Genomic DNA, 18,684 nt, shown 5'->3' with positions numbered 1-18,684 from the left:
AGCCCCCAGGCTGACTGACTGCAGGCTAGTGTTTTTTCCTTGAATTCATTGAAGCCCCAGGGGATAAACTAACAGGTTCAAGAATGATACTCAATGGTTCTTTTCCTTCAGAAAGCTGTGAAGAACTGCCACTAAGTTCACTTACAAAAAATAAAGTCCAGAAAGTTTCCAATAAAGGATCATTAAAGATTCCATTCTTTGGAAGACAGATATTCAGGACTTGGTGCCATTAGCAGTTGCTGTTCCCAAACAGAGAAAAGAATCACCTGTAGGACCATGTGGTTTCTTCCATCCAAGGAAAATAATCCAAACCTGATTCTCTGTTAATATTTGCACAAGTACAAGCCTCCTGAAACTGACAAAGCCACCCATTTTCTTGCACCTGGTCATAGGTCCTGCAATTTCTAGGGCTGGTGATTTCTATCAGAAAGCACTGATGCACATGGCAAGTACGTCAAATTTTATGGAGCCATCTCCTTTGTGATTTTATAAATTGAGAGAATTTTTCTAAAACATCAAATGACCAAATTCAAATTTAAAAGTCTTTTTTTTTTTTTTTTTTTTTCAAAATAGTCCATGGAGATGCTGTAGTTTCTAAATTTTTGATCTCTTCCCAAGCTCAAGAGCAACTTAGATCAGCTTTCAGATTTTTGTCATGGTGCTTTTTTTAAGGGGTCAGATTCATCCATTCCTAATGAATTATGATCATAATGCCCTTGACATCCCTTTAGAGTTTTAACAGTTCATTTTCTTTTCTGTGAATGTGACCCTTGTCTTTTTCACATCCACCTACCTGGCATTAGAGAGCTCAGTCAAGGAAATATGGGTAGTCTGTACTCTATTTCTGAGACAGTATGAATGCCACTGCTAAAACTCACTTGCTCCATGTTTTTCTCTTGTCTTGATACAACTCCAGAGTGGCTTAAATTTCTACTGAAGATAGTTAATTATTTTTCTCTCTAAAGCCATTATCATATAGAAACTTGCTTAATTTCCTTAGGACCTAAAGCATGCTAAGTTCTAGCTGTTGCTCTGAATGGGGCATCAAGATGGTTTCATGCAGTGTGAGGGGTTTGTCTTGTTTCTTGGTTCATCATTCTGCCTTCCTATTGCTTCTGATGATGTGAGTTCCTGATACAGTGATATGAGTTTCTGACATTATTTGCCACCTTGTCACTGGTGCTACACTTATCATCATTATTACCACTTAATTTCTTCTCTAACTTAATCTCCAGGATTGAATCCCAGCCCATGTGCTTGGTAGAAGTAAGAAAGAACTTAAAGAGTCAATTCAAGATGACCTGCTATTTGGTCATGGTATAGGAAATGGCAACCCATTCCAATATTCTTGCCTGGAAAATTCCATGGACAGAGGAGCTGGGCAGGCTGCAGTCAATGGGGTTGCAAAGAGTTGGACATGACTGAAGTGACTAAGCATGCACACACATGTTAATGTGTTTATAAAGCACAGATGTACATGAAAATCATTATCAAATGCAAAATAGTCCATCATAATGTTGTATGTATGTCAATCAATATACACGAACAAATATGGCTAATTGGAGACCAGTGGGATAAAGCTTATTATTGGCCTTCCAAATAGGGCATTTTGAGGTCTGAGTCCTTACAATAGCCCAGTTCTACAACCTTTAATTGAAATCATTTTGCAGTCCTAGTCTTTAGAAACCTGAACCAAGTTCTTCTGGTGGTGGGGGAGGGGCAGGGAATTAAAAACTGACAACATAATTTTTTGCTCTTATAGGAAATGATACTTTTGAAGGCAATACTAATTCAACTTTGTAACTTGCACCAAAGGTACCTGTTCCCTGTGGCTAAGAATGTGAACCAACTAAATAGCCAATTTAAAACTAACAGCTTGTTTGTCAAGAATAACTTCCCGGCCCTGGCTTCTCTAAGCCCATCAGTCCAAAACTATCATGTAATATACTCTTGCCAATCCCAATTCTGTCTACAAGACCTGACTTGACGTATACAAGACCTGACTGAAAACTGTCCCAGTCCAGGCCCTGAAGCCTTGTTTGATAGCCTACCCTGTCTTCCCCCTTCTGAAACACTGTTAAGATATCACCAGGGTGGTGCTCTTCCTCACCTAGTTTTCCTTGATCAACAGGTTTTTCCAGTAGACTTTCAAGAAGTCGACAGTTGACAAACCTGGAGGTCCCACAGGCAACCAATCAAGACGCCTTCATCCCTTATACAAATATCTGGAGAAGTGCATTCCCTGAGGCTCTGTGATTCTCAAAGCTGAATCTTCAGGTTCCATGGTCATGTCATCAAACATGCTTTATGCACAGAAAATCCTGAGTTTAATTCCCAGTAGGACATAAAAGTACTTATTTCCATTTAAAGAAAGTACTTCCATTAAATGTACTTGTTTCCATTTAGTTTTGTCTGCCCTGAGCACCCAGCATTTAAAAAGTCACCTTTGGAAAGGTCTAAAAATACAAAATAGGAATTGCTACCTCTTTCTGACTTATACCAATTAAAAGGATCTCTTTCACGTGTGAACTCACATGTGTGTCTTTTCGACGTAATTCCACCCAGGATAATATGACACTTCAGTGGCCTTTGGGCCGCTTTTGGCATGAACACGAATGCTTATTTTAGAGAGGCATTAAAACAAATAGATTATAGATTCTCTGACTCGTCTGTCTCAGAGACATCTCTTGTCTAAAACTCTCTCTGACATGACCATCCTTCAAAGTTTGATGTACAATTAAAAAGTACACAGCTTAATAGAATTGCTACAATTCTGAGTTACTGTTTAAATTAACTATATTTTTTCTCTTTCTCTCTATACTCATGTAATATATGAGTATACATGTGTGTATGTATAAAAATATATTTTCCTGAAGCTAAGACTTCCTCTCTGTTTGCAAAGGACAAGATAATTTCCCTTTGCAGTGATAATTTAATATTGGTCTGAAACATGCAGTTTCTCATTTCTTTCTTTTTTCCTTTCCAACTCCTTTTTCTGTTGTTTTGTTTTGTTTTGTTTTTTGTTTTTTGTTTTTTTGTAACTTTAGGGATTGATTGATCAAAAAATAATTGTATTTTTCTGTACACATTCTAGGAATATCTAATCCAAATAAATACTCGAGAATTTTTTTTTAAGTATTTTTTCAACCTGCCAAAACTGTAAGTAATAAGGATCTGTAAGTTTGGTTTATGATCTTGTTAGATAAAAAGATAAACTAGGCATTTAGAACTTTCGACATGACTTCACAATCTTAATTGATTTTTCTGTTACATAAATATAGAAGTTAATTTGTGCTTTTAAGCACATACAACATAAAAAGTGGAGAAGGCAATGGCACTCCACTCCAGTACTCTTGTTTGGAAAATCCCAGGGACGGAGGAGCCTGGTAGGCTGCAGTCCATGAGGTCCCTGGGACTCGAACATGACTGAGCGACTTCACCTTCACTTTCACGCATTGGAGAAGGAAATGGCAACCCACTCCAGTGTTCTTGCCTGGAGAATCCCAGGAACGGGGAGGCCTGGTGGGCTGCCGTCTGTGGGGTTGCACAGAGTCGGACACGACTGAAGAGGCTTAGCAGCAGCAGCAACATAAAAAGATGATTGTGTTAGTCTCTCAGTCATGCCCAACTCTTTGCAACTCTGTAGACTGTGGCCCACCAGGCTCCTCTGTCCATGAAATTCTCTAGCCAAAAATACTGGAGTGGGTTGCCATTCCCTTCTCCAGGGGATCTTCCCAACCCAGGGATAGAACCCAGTCTCCTGCATTGCAAGGAGATTCTTTACTGTCTGAGCCACCGGGGAAGCCCAAATAGATGATTACTTAGATAAATTAGAATGATTAATTTTAGCTTAAAACAATTCTCTTTGTGTGCTCAGTCTCTCATCCTGTTTGACTCTTTGTGACTGCAGCCCAACAAGCTCCTTTGTTCATGGGATTCCCCAGGCAAGAATAGTGAAGCAAGTTGCCATTTCCTACTCCAGGTGATCTTCCTGACCCAGGGATTGAACCCATGTCTCTGCGTTTCCTAAAACAATTTTAGCCTTCATAATATCACTACCAAGAACAGTACTGTAAGCACAATATTTTAATTAATACATGATTTGAGTTTATCATATTGTAAAATTTCAAAAAATAGTATTATTATTCCTTGAGTCAACTAAATTATTTTTACAAATAGTTTAAGAGTACAAATATACACCAAAATATATTTGCCTAAATGAAACTGAGTAATAGATACCTTTTTAATATTATGTATTCTTAATCGTACTATAAACACAGTTATGTAATGCATTCACTTAATTCAAAATTTCCAAACTTGTAGTCAACTTTAAGACATTAGTTTAATATTAAGTTGTAATTAATAAAATATATTTTTATAGATAGACAAGTTCTTTTTTTTAATTGGAGGATAATTGCTTTACAAAGTTGTGCTGGTGATAAGTTCTAAATCAGAAAAAATACTACATGCTTTGGTCATTAAATATTGTTTTAAATCAATCCTTTTTTCTTATTTTATATATGGATTGAGTATATATTAAAAGGGTATACAAATTCCTTAAATGCCATTGTTCATATATTTATTTTTCATATTAAAATATGTTAAAGCTGTATGAAATGTGATTATAGGGAAGAAAAGAGCTAGCTAATTCTTGATGTACTACCATTTAGTTTGTTCTAGAAATTATTCACAAAAGAAAAGCAGCTCCTTCAGTTAAAGTTTGCAATTAATATGATTATAGAGAAACAGGAATGTGTATATAAGACAATAAATACACTTTGTTCTTTAAGAGGCCTGTTCTGGTTTATTCAAATGGTAGCATTAAAATGATATATATATATATACTGATTATGTACAGGTAATTAAGTTAATTATATCAGAAAGATAAGATTAAAAACCTAACTTCATCTCTTTCATTGTTATATATATTGCTACAGATTTACATTAAAAGTTACAGTAATGGTAATTCAAATATTTGTAAATAGGAAGATAAATTTAACAGTCAACTGAAAATGTAAGATTTCCATGACAAGAAAATTTTCTCTAATGACAAGACCATATTAGACGTTGTTCATGCCTAAGGAATAGACTCTAGGATGTTGGTCCTTAGATTCACATTTCTCAATAAAAACACACAAACATCTTCTTTGAATCATGTCCCATCTAGAAAAATTCTTAAGAATAGTCCCCAAAAAAGCAGACAGTTGGGAAGAGAAAGCTTCCACTCAAAACTTTTCTGAAAAGATAACTGTTAACAGCTCCTATGTAAGACCAACAAACAAGAGCCATGACTCACACTTCAATCTGCACGCTCGGTTTTTTATTTTCACAGTAATTTTTCTTTCCTCTTAGCTGTTATAAGACTCTGGATTTCTAACAGACACTTGCTACCTCTTAACTGAGATATTTATTAAAAGATTCCCTGCCTAACACTGCCTTTGACATTCTAAGTCACTCATTAATATCAATATAAATTCAATGCCTGGCTATAATTTGCTTATGATTTGGTAAAAACACATACACAACTTAAATGACTGTAAGGTTTGTGCTCATTTTCCTAGATGTCATCCAGTTTCCTTTCATAAGAGTAACTTGTAAATTGAATCTGATGATTTCCTTAGTAATTGGACAAAATCACTAAGCAATTTCTTAGATAAAAACAATATACACACCAGAAAGACAGACATCTAAAATCCTATCTTAAGTCAAATCTAAAAAAGGAAGTTTCACAGAAATCACCACCTATAGAACTTTTAAAGGGATTAGACACTAAAGAGATAGCAGACAGAGCCTGTATATTTGGATGCTATCTCACTTTTAAGTGTTGCATGCTGCTGCTGCTGCTGCTGCTAAGTCGCTTCAGTCGTGTCTGACTCTGTGCAACCCCATAGATGGCAGCCCACCAGGCCCCCCCATCCCTGGAATTCTCCAGGCAAGAACACTGGAGTGGGTTGCCATTTCCTTCTCCAATGCATGAAAGTGAAAAGTGAAAGTGAAGTCGCTCAGTCGTGCCTGACTCTCAGCGACCCCATGTGCATGCTCAGTTGCTTCCAACTCTTTGCAACCCTATGAACGTGGTAGCCCATCAGATTCCTCTGTCTATGGGATTCCCCAGGCAAGATTACTAGAGTGGGTTGCCATTTCCCCCACCAGGGGATCTTCCTGATCCAGAGATCAAACTCATGTCTCCTCCATCTCCTGCATTGCAGGCAGATTCTTTATAGCTGGGCCAACAAGGAAACCCTATCCCACTTTTACAGACTTTAGCAAAAAGGCATACCACTTTGGCTATACTCTGAACTCTTTGTCTTCAGATCTACCTGATGAACTTTATTCTATAATTGGATCACCCAATAAAAGATCATGTTTAATGAATGGTACCAAAATATTTTAATGCTATTTGAAAACCGCACAGAGATATTGTGACTGAAAACATCATTGTGTGGTCTTCTTGCAGTGGATTTGTAACACAGAATTTTCTTGCCTCTTACCTACAAATTGGGCAAGGATCTGTGTTATCTCTGTAAACTGATACCTCCCTTCAGTGTAGCCTTGATACCCATGAGTCTTACTTGCCTGTCAATTTCCCATCTTGAGAGAAGGGATCTGGACATAGTTTAGCTCAAAGACAAAGGCTGAACCTTGAATTAAGTCTAAAAAATCTTTAGTCATTGAAAGGAAATTTGGACTGCTTTCTTCTGTCTCAAATCTCCTTTATTTCATGTTTTTCAAGGGACCTAAAAAGTGAGAAAAATTATACATATTATGGTTCAGACAATGGCAGGTGAATTGAACTATGTCAATAAGGTAGTATTAGTTTCATATTGTCTCCATAACAAATACCACCAACTTAGTGTCTTAGAACAACACAAGCAGATTATCTTCTGGAGGTCAGAAGTCCAAAATGTATAATACTAGGGTGAAATCAAGGCAGGGATGCAATCCTTCTGAAGTCTCTAGAGGAAAATCTGTTTCCTGGCTTTTTCCAACTCTAGAGGCTGTCTGTAGTCATTGGCTGGTGGCCTGATATTTTCAAAGCCAACAATGTCATCACTCTAACCACTGCTTCCATTGTCACAGCACCTTCTCTGACTCTCCTGCTTCATTCTTTCACTTATAAGGACCCTTGTCATTATATGAGGCTCACCCGGATAATCCAAGAGAAAAGTCTTCATCTTAGAGTCAGCTGATTAGTCACCTTAATTCCGCCTGCAGCCTTGGTTCTCCCCTGCCACATGACAAGCATATTCAGAGGTTCCAGGTGATAGGAGATGGGCATATATGAGAGCTTTTATTCTGCTTACTGTAAACTCTAAGAAGATCATGAAAATTTCACAGTAGTGGATCAAAACAGAGCCTCTTGAAAGCTGGGCTGTCAAAATGGAATAAGTGCTTCCTTAAGGAAACAGTACCACATTTACAGGGCTTCCCAGATGGCTCAATGGAAAAGAATCCAATGCAGGAGACATAGGAGATGTGGGTTTGATCCCTGGGTGAGGGGGATCCCCTGGAAAGGAAATAGCAACTCATTCCAGTATTCTTGTCTGGAAAATTCCACAGACAGAGGAGCCTAGTGGGCTAATAGTCCATGGGGGTCACAAAGAGTTGGACACTACTGAGCTCATTACAGTACATTTACACACCCTATGTATCTTGCAAGTATTGATATATTAGTAATAAATGTTAGAAACAACAAAATCATGAAACAATATCCCTTATTTGATTCCACAGAGTCTTTGGATTAAAAAAGGAATCTCTTTGTTCTAAAATGGAAACTCTTGGCTTTTGGCCTAGAAATGTGCTGCAAATGATGATAAAAAAAATCCTTCTCTTGGTAATTTTATTAGACTCCTCAAATATGTGATCTCCAAAACCTTAAATACTACTATGCAGAAAGTGTCCTGGTGAACAAGTCAACAAATAATACTCTCACATAAAGAAAAAGAAAGCCTGGCAAATACAAAGGCAGGAACAGAAATTACCATCAGAAATACTATCAGAAATTCTATACATTAAGCAGTGGTGCTTAATGTATATATTGGGAGTGATCATGTCCCCACATGATAATCACTTGTCTTCCAGCTTAGAGCAAAGAATAACCATTATGTAAACAAAACTAAAATCAACTTTCCCCTTAAGTTAAATACTACCTGGATCATAAGCAAAGGTGATTGTATACTGTCACCCTGCTTATTTAACTTATATGCAGACTACATCATGTGAAATGTCTGGCTGGATGAAGCACAAGCTGGAATCAAGATTGCCAGTAGAAATATCAATAACCTCAGATATGCAGATGACAGCACCCTTATGGCAGAAAGTAAAGAGGAACTGAAGAACCTCTTGATGAATGTGAAAGAGGAGAGTGAAAAAGCTGGCTTAAAATTCAACATTCAAAAAATGAATATCATGGCATCCAGTCCCATCACTTCATGGCAAATAGATTGGGAAACAATGGAAACAGTGACAGACTTTATTTTCTTGAGCTCCAAAATCACTGCAGATGGGGACTGCAGCCATGACATTAAAAGATTCTTGCTCCTTTGAAGAAAAGGTATGACCAACCTAACAGTATGTTAAAAAGCAGACATTACTTTGCCAACAAAGGTCCATCTAGTCCAAGTTATGGTTTTTCCAGTAGTCATCTATGGATGTGAGAGCTGGACCATAAAGAAAGCTGAGCACTGAAGAATTGATGCTTTTGAACTGCGGTATTGGAGACGACTCGATAGTCCTTTGGACTGCAAGGAGATAAAACCTGTCAATCCTAAAGGAAATCAGTCTGAATAGTCATTGGAAGGACTGGTGCTGAAGCTGAAGCTCCAATACTTTGGCTACCTGATGCAAAGAACTGACTCACTGGTAAGACCCTGATGCTGGGCAAGATTGAAGGCAGGAGGAGAAGGGGATGACAGAGGATGATAGTAGGATGGCATCACCAACTCTATGGACTTGAGTTTCAACAATTTCCATGAGTTGGTGATAGACAGGGAAGCCTGGTGTGCTGCAGTCCATGGGGTCACAAAGAGTCAGACATAACTGAGCAACTGAACTGAACTTAGTTGCTTGCTTCAAAAGCCATCTGTTCTTTGAAGTTAAACTATGAACCAATAACAACCAATTACTTATTACAACTAACAATTTGTTCACAATGTTCTTTAAGATCCTTGCCTCTCTGGGCTCAGCAAACCAAAACTATTATATATATTGTCTATCCCAACTAGTTCCCTGCTTTGAAAGACCTTAAAATCATTCAGCCCACATTCTAGAGACTAGAAGTATTCTCTTTCCTATTCTGAGACATCACTAAGATTCTGTCAAAGTGGCATTTTCCCTTTGCTGTTGCAAGTCTAGTAAATGTAGGTTTAATACACAACACGTTTCTCTAGTCATCACTTGGAAATTTGGGAATTGATAGAGGCCGAGCCAGAAAACTACCATTTCATGGTAACTTCTCTGCTCCCATGGAGAAGGAATCTCCCATTAGGCAGAGGTAGAAGGAGTATCCATTGTTGTTACCCTATTTGGGAACCTTTTATCTGGACCACCATGAAGTATACATAAAGATCCATTAAACCCTAATTCATTGTCACTCAATCTTGACATGCCAGTATTCTGAAAAGTGTCTAAAAATTATGTTCTCAAATTTAAAAAAAAAAGAAAACTTAGGGGAAGTTGAAGTTTGAAAAACTATTATTTCAAATATTATGATAATATTATGTAATATAATGTCTAATACATAGCAAAATCATATATCACATCATGTAATATTATATCCCATTTATTTCTGTTTAAATTTATATATATTAATACAATTTTGCATTTCAATTTCTGAATTTTGTCAGATGCCAACATTGAGAAAGTAATGTTGATTATCAGAAATCTTCTCTAATAAGTATAAAATATGTACAATTAATGCATAAAGATGAATCCAGCTCTCCAAGAGCATGACTTTACTGAAACACTTCTCACTATTTTTAGTTCCTATAAAAAAGGAAATGCTTAGCTTATCTAATTATGATATTAGAGACTTTTTTAGTGGAATGGTAATATCCAAAAGACTTCTGTTTTCAATTTTTACTGAGAATTTGAGAGTCTATTATTATGAATCAGTCATACACCATGCATGTACTGTCACACTGTCTATTTTATTTTAGAACACATATCATAGGTTCTATCATAACTAGTTCTAATTATAGTGATTATTACTCAAAAAATCTAAAAATTTAATTTCCCTAAAATATGAAAATAGTCTAATTTATTCATGGTGGATATGTCCCAACTTATTATCCTAACCTAGCACATAATTTTCAGGTTAGAAAAAAATAACACATGGTTCAAGCTCAAGGTAAACTGTTTAATGTCTGCAACCACTCAAACCAACCCTTTTTATACAATCCATAATCCAACATAGTAAATTAAGTCAAATTCAGAGAAAGGTTACAAAAGCAGCTCTAATGATCTGATTTTTTTCCATATCAAGTTCTAAATTCCAAGACTTTATTGTATGAGTACAACATAAAACAACAAATTTAGCTAGGAAAGCAATATTTATGAGTTGAACTAAGAGAGTTCTAACCTCAAAAGAATATTTTAACAAATAAAATTCAAAGGGCTTACCAACTTGATGCTCTCTATCACATTGTCCTATATTTAGAATTTTGCCCATTTGGAAACATTCTAATCCAACCTCTTGAGTCATATTTCAACTTGGGCTTAACCAATTGCCACTTGAAAAGTCCTTTCCTTTAGATCCACCTGAAATAAATCATCTCACTTAACATTCAGATTGATTAATATTTTTAGCAACCCATGTTCAACTTATAGTATCCAAACTGAAAACTAAGCTCTTCTATAAAGTCAGTCCAGGACAATCTAATTCCAGAGGTGACTTTGATGTAGAATAAAAAGTGATGATGGAAAAGCAAATGAACAATGTACTTAAAACAGTTCAGTTCAGTTCAGTTCAGGCGCTCAGTCGTGTCTGACTCTTTGCGACCCATGAATCGCAGCACGCCAGACCTCCCTGTCCATCACCAACTCCCGGAGTTCATTCAGACTCACGTCCATCAAGTCAGTGATGCCATCCAGCCATCTCATCCTCTGTCATCCCCTTCTCCTCCTGCCCCCAATCCCTCCCAGCATAAGAGTCTTTTCCAATGAGTCAACTCTTTGTGTGAGGTGGCCAGAGTACTGGCATTTCAGCTTTAGCATCATTCCTTCCAAAGAAATCCCAGGGTTGATCTCCTTCAGAATGGATTGATTGGATCTCTTTGCAGTCCAAGGGACTCTCAAGAGTCTTCTCCAACACAACAGCAGTAGAGGGAGTGAAAAGGGAGTTTTGAGGGATGGAGTGTTTTTGGTTTGCAAAAACTACAAGCAGATTTTTCTTAGAACCCTATTCAAAACCCAACAATTAAATCTGCCAATATGTGGCCAGTCTTGTTATGTAACATGATGACGGTATGTCTCAGATTACTTAACACTGGATACTCAAGCATATTTAGAAATCATGTTTTTCTGTATTGCCTTGTTGTGTGACCTTGTGCAAATCATTCAACATCTCTGAGTCTCAACTCTCTATGTATTAATTGAAATATAATACAAAAATCAAAATAATTTTAAAGCTATTTATTCTAATTTTAAGTTAATTTACTATATTTATTAATGAGGAGAAGCTGTTGAAGATTTCACATGACTGTTCAGTTTTCAGCAAGCTAACTGTATGGAAGCTTCATCAGTGTCTCTGTATCAACTTTATCAAAGCGTTAAACATATATGGAATAATATTAATAAACATAAGTATATGGAATAATAAATACTTTTCATCTTAATGAAGATCAAATTACATGATTGATCTTTGATTCCGCAGTTACTATCTCAAATAAACTTTGTCTGACACTCCCATCACTTCCTCTCCACAAAAGGAAAAATCAACCAAGAGATCAAGAGAACTTTCTCAGGTCTGTGATTAAGCAAAGATGCATTATGTAAAGAATTGCATAATTAACAGACTACTTCTGAGAGTAAGTGAGAACTGGTTTTAAATCGCAAAACTATATACATTTAAATTTTAGTTACTAACTCTATGCCTTTGCACTACTTACAAAACTCCTTAATCTCTCTTTCCTTATCTATAAAATTGAGCTACTTCCTGTCTCAGGGATTTTGCAAGAATTAAAGATGATACTAGATTAAATCCTAAACGGTAGATTAATAAATAGTAGTCATTTAATACTTGACAAATATTGCATAATGGTTTCTAGAAGTGTGTTAGCCACAAAATTGGTTAACATATTCTCAGTTGAGTTCAGTCTCTCAGTCGAGTGGGACCCTGAGACCTCATGGACTGCAGCACGCCAGGCTTCCCTGAACATCACCAATCCCTGGAGCTTGCTCAAACTCATGTCTGTAGAGTTGGTGTGAAGAATCTAAGCTACTCCATTTTGTAAGGTTCCGGAAAAAGAGCCTTTGGAAATCCAAGAGCCTTTGGAAATCCCCTGACCTCACCCCACCACAACCTGCCAGCCAGTCAGAACTCTTGGCCAGCCCGGGAAATTCAAATCAAGCCCGGGAAATGGGAACCAATCAGCACCCGCAGCCAGCCCAGGAAATGAGAACCAATCAGAACTCAACACCTAACCCTTCACCAGAAGGTGACCAATCAGACCCAGAGACTCCCATTTTTTGAATTTTTCTGGAGAATACCCTATATAAGCAATGTAACCCAGAGCTCAGGGCTCCTCCCTATAGCTGCTGCATCGGTATTGGTGGGAGCCCCAGCTCGAGCTTGGTAATAAAAACTCTCTTGCTTTTACATCGGATATCAGCTCTCTGGTGGTCATTGGGAGATTTCGCGACTTGGGCATAACAGGTAATGCCATCCAACCCTCTCACACTCTGTCGTCCCCTTCTCCTCCTGCCTTCAGTCTTTCCCAGCATCATGGTCTTTTCCAATGAGTCAGTTCTTCACATCAGTGGCCAAAGTATTGGAGCTTCAGCTTCAGCATCAGTCCTTCCAATGAATATTCAGGACTGGTTTCCTTTAGGATGGACTGCTTTGATCTCCTTGCAGTCCAAGGGACTCTCAAGAGTCTTCTCCAACACCACAGTTCAAAAGTATCAATTCTTTGATGCTCAGCTTTCTTTATGGTCCAACTCTCACATCCATAGATGACTACTGGAAAAACCATAGCTTTGACTAAATGGACCTTTGTTGGCAAAGTAATACCTCTGCTTTTTAACATGCTGTCTAGGTTGGTCATACCTTTTCTTCAAAGGAGCAAAATCTTTTAATTTTTAAATTAAAATTTTAATTTTGCTGTAGTCCCCGTCTGCAGTGATTATGGAGCTCAAGAAAATAAAGTCTGTCACTGTTTTCATTGTTTCCCCATCTATTTGCCGTGAAGTGATGGGACTGGATGCCATGATATTCATTTTTTGAATGCTGAGTTTTAACCCAGCTTTTTCACTCTCCTCTTTCACATTCATCAAGAGGTTCTTCAGTTCCTCTTTACTTTGTGCCACAAGGATGCTGTCATTTGTGTATCTGAGGTTATTGATATTTCTCCCCACACTCTTGATTCCAGCTTATGTTTCATCCAGTACAGCATTTCACATGATGTACTCTGCATATAAGTTAAATAAGCAGGGTGACAACATACAGCCTTGACGTACTCCTTTCCTGATTTGGAAACAGTCTGTTGTTCCATGTCTAGTTCTAGCTGTTGCTTCTTGATCTGCATACAGATTTCTCAGGAGGCAGGTCAGGTGGTCTGGTATTCCCATCTCTTTCAGAATTTTCCACAGTTTATTGTGATCTACAGAGTCAAAAGTTTTGGCATAATCAATAAAGAAGAAGTAGATGTTTTCTGGTATTCTATTGCTTTTTATACGATCCAACACACTTTGGCAATTTGATCTCTGGTTCCTCTGCCTTTTCTAAATCCATCTTGAACATCTGGAAGTTCATGGTTCACATACTGTTGAAGCCTGGCTTGGAGAATTTTGAGCATTACTTTGCTAGCACATGAGATGAGCACACTTTTTTGGTAGTTTGAACATTCTTTGGCATTGCCTTTCTTTGGGATTGGAATGAAAACTAACCTTTTCCAGTCCTGTGGCCACTGCTGAGTTTTCCAAATTTGCTGGCATATTGAGTGCAACACTTCCACCGCATCATTTTAGGATTTGAAATTGTTCAACTGGAATTCTATCGCCTCTATTAGCTTTGTTCATAGTGATGCTTCCTAAGGCCCACTTGACTTGACTTAACATATTCTAGAGGTTCTAAATTCTAAGGTTTCTAGATTCCAAATTTTATATTTTCAATTTAAGGTTTCTGGTTTCTGAGGTTTCTGGATTCTAAATTATATATTCTGGATTCTAAATTCTAAGGTTTCTAAATTCTAAGAATTTCTAAACTCTAAATTTAGAATTTGTAAATTCTGCTTTCTGGATTCTGTTCCTACCCTACGCTTACATGAATACACTCACCTTACTCTAAAGTAGATTTTTTTCTGGATTTTCCTTGAGCTTATTTGAAGGTATAAAAAAAGATTTTTATACAGCTAATGTAATGGCTGCCACCTGACAGAGCAATCATAAGTTGCCAGAGATCATAAAATAGCATAGATTATACAGGTGGATTTTTTACTGTCTGAGCCACCAGGGTAGCCCAAATTATTTTTTTTTAAGTGTTCCAAATTTTTAAGTATCTTAAAATCAATTAAATAGGCATCCTTAATCATTCATGACCCCTTATGATTGAGAATGTGTTCCCTTCACATTCATTCCCTTCAAAGAAACCCCAGGGCTGATCTCCTTCAGAATGGACTGGATGGATCTCCCTGCAGTCCAAGGGACTCGCAAGAGTCTTCTCCAACACCACAGTTCAAAAGCATCAATTCTTCGGCGCTCAGCTTTCTTCACAGTCCAACTCTCACATCCATACATGACCACAGCAAAAAACATAGCCTTAACTAGACAGACCTTTGTTGGCAAAGTAATGTCTCTGTTTCTCAATATGCTGTCTAGGTTGGTCATAACTTTTTTCCCAAGGAGTAAGGGTCTTTTAATTTCATGGCTGCAGTCACCATCTGCAGTGATTTTGGAGCCCCCAAAATAAAATCTGACACTGTTTCTACTGTTTCCCCATCTATTTCCCATGAAGTGACGGGACCAGATGCCATGATCTTCGTTTTCTGAATGTTGAGCTTTAAGCCAACTTTTTCACTCTCAGTTTCATCAAGAGGCTTTTTAGTTCCTCTTCAGTAGTATAGTTTTAAACATATTAAATAATTAACTAAAATGTAAATACTCCAATAAATACAATGATTTGCCTTAAGAAAAAAACTTGGTTTGCTTGTGGAAGTGAATGTTGAGAGTTTCAGTTTTGAGTTATTGTGAAGTGGTGAAAGGGAATTATCTGAAATCAGATGGAAAGTCATAACAGCAGCTAGACATGGATGTGGCTTACAACACACCTGGTGAACTGAGATAGATGGCAGATGTTTCAGGCATATGGGGGTGTGTGTGTGTGTGTGTGTGTGTGTGTGTGTGTACATTTTGTGTTTGCCTCTCAACTCAACTGAGCTGGGTGCCATTCTCTGGATTTACCTAGTGTTTCTCTTCAATGAAATCAAACATAAAGAAACAGCATAATTTACGTTATTCTCAAATTATTCCCTAATACATCAATCTCACGGGAAAATTTGGCATTTTCAAGATGAGTGTTAGAGCCGAACTAACTTTATATGACAATCTAGTCACAAATAAAGCCTTTTTCTTATTCACTCATGAGAGCATATTTCCTGCAGCCCTCTGTTAACTAGCATTTTTGTTAGTTTAATTTGAATCAATCTGTGTACTTAAAAGTACATTCTTTTTATCTGTTTGAGTTACCAAAAGAAAACCTAATTGTGAAAATCTAAAACAATTTAGTGATTCGTTCCTCACCTTTCCATGCTGCAATCCTATCTCTTTCCCCCAGAGTTAACTTGGCAACACTCCCATGTTACCCTTCCGGATATTTGTTAGTTTTACACACATGGATAGATAGGTGACTTTCTTTTTATTTTGCATCTATCCAATCATTCAATGCTTATGCTTCTGAGACTCATTTTTTCATTCTGTGATTTAACATACTCATTTCTTCATTCTGCGATTTAATATACTCATTTCTTAATTCTGCGATTTAATATATTGCATGGATATTTCTGTTAGGACATATTTTTCACCAATGCTATATAATACTCCATTTCCATACTTTGTGAATGTAACAGCAGTTATATCAATTAACTTGTCTCTCTAAAAAAACTCTTCAGAGGGAAAAAAACGGTATTGATCCTCACATCTGTATTTTCTGTAGAATTCTGGAAATAGCATTAATGGATGAAAAACTGTACAGGTTTGCATTTTGACAGATATTGGCAAGTTACCTAAAAATAAAACACCTTCAAATTACACTATTTCTCTTTTCTCCATTTCTTTGCCAACCTTGGGTATTATCCATCTTTAATAATTTGTGTCAATTTGACGCCAATCCATTTTCTGTCTGTATTTAACCTAATTTATCAGTGAGAGTAAGCATTTTTCATATGTTGGTTAGCTATTGCATTTCATTTCTGAATGTTTATTTATAGTCATTGCCTGTTTTTGTCATTGGGTGTTTTTTGGCATATTTTTTTCTAAAGTATGTATTTGTGCATGTTCTTTATATATTATTGCTAACAATTCGTTGTCTCTGCGTTTTGGTGCAAATAATTTTGATAAGTTTTACATTTTTAACTGTGGCATGGTTAATTGGAAAAAAGAGAATTTTATTCCTATAAAATATTCTGAAGGGTTTTTTTTTTTTTTGCCCTACTTTAGAAAAGAGTCATGGAAATGAATCAGATGTTAGCAAATGAATAAATAAAGTGGGGTTAGGTATTTAAAAAAGAAAAAAAAAGAACAAAGAAGAAAAACTGCAAAGCCAATACAGAATAAAATGTCAATGAAAGACACATCAGCTTTGTAGTGCTTTCCTCTTAGATGAATTCTTTTAAGAGCATTATGACTAAAGTAAAGCTCTTTTATCTAAGGAAGAAAAAGCTTTCTAATAAAGAATAGCACAAATATATAAATAACAGTAAGATTATTTTAACCTCTGTAAAAAAATATAAAGAGAGATGTTATTATTAGGTTTAATTATACTTGCAATTAAATGGAAATACGATCTGTGATGGGTACAATAATAGTGTAAAAAGTAAAAATAATTCTATGAAATTTCTAGCATCATAGAATTAATACCAAGTTAAGATCATATTTTATTTCCTGGGTGTCTAAACCAAAGCTCCAAAGGAGGACGGTAGAATAAAAGTGCTATAGGTCTCTGGACTCATAATAAGAAAAAAGATTAAGATAAAACAAATAATACGTAACCTCCTCTGAAAATATTCATAGGAAGGCTAGAAAGCAAATATTTTCCACTTTAATTCACAGCTTTAAAATATTTAAATATATTTATAACTGTTGGTACCCATTCTTTATGTAAGTAAAGAAAACACATTTTGAGAGCTATTTTTTCCCCAATATGATCACCTGCATTTACAAGGTCATTGTAGGAAAAAAAAAAGAAGAAGAAGCAGCCCAACTGTGACAATTCAGTGACATCCACCTTCTCAGATGAAGTGGAAAGAAATACACAACTCACCAGGGGCTGAAATATGCAGGGGTGTGATTATAAAACGACTGTCTCTTGAGGACCTGGTAGAAATAAGATACATATCTCTTGAGGCCATTCCAGAGAGGAGAGAAATTTAGTGAATACAAACAGATAGCCACGTTGCCCACATTTCTCAGCTCTAAAGATGATGTTGAGCATAGCTGGGTTCCGTTATTGCAGTTAAGCTGGAGGGCAGTGATCTGGACCTTCTTTGTTCTCCCCAGTAAGGACTGATGCATTTCAAGTCGCTAATCAGCATTGTCAGTGCATTTGCTCAGCTAATCTTCTGGCAGTGCGGGATGAACAATCTGTCTATTGCCTGTCTCAGCAGTCACTAGCCCCTCTACCCTCACCCCGTGTTGATCCTCATCTAGTTTCTGCTGGCTGCTCTTTTTCCTATAAACAAAAAAATTTAAAAATGAAGAAGAAGAAGAAGCAGGTGTGTAAAAAGCTGGCCATTCTCTTCCCCTCCCCCAAGATACAATTCTCACTCTCCTAGTGAGTTCTCTCTCCCTTCCTCCTGTGATTCCTTCTGGAATTTGAAAAATGTTGCCTAATTCTTAGCTTGTACTTGGATAATTACTGAATTTCAACCACCTTGAGCTCCCTGCTAAGTAGAGTATTTCTGCTGTATTTCATGAGTGTATGTGTGTGAGTGTGTGAAACACTATTTTTTAACAATAGGGACATTTTGGTAACATCCATCATCACTTCATCCAGAAAATATTTGTGATTAACACTTTGTATTGGGAGATAGAGCATACAGTCAGGAATATATTGACCTCTGTATTACTCTGATAAATATATGAATTCACCTGTGGCTTCCTTTACAACACACCCCTAAGAAGGAAACAGGGGAAATCCCTGGATTTCCTATTTTAAAACTTTTTATCATTGACCCTCCTGCAGGAATAAAATTAAAGATGAAATTTGCCAAGACTCAGCATGAATTTACTTATACCAGAAGGTGTAGGAGA

This window comes from Ovis canadensis, chromosome 8 (assembly GCF_042477335.2).
Source record: "Ovis canadensis isolate MfBH-ARS-UI-01 breed Bighorn chromosome 8, ARS-UI_OviCan_v2, whole genome shotgun sequence".
NCBI classification, from domain to species: Eukaryota; Metazoa; Chordata; class Mammalia; order Artiodactyla; family Bovidae; genus Ovis; species Ovis canadensis.
Note: the sequence above shows the minus strand (reverse complement) of the source record.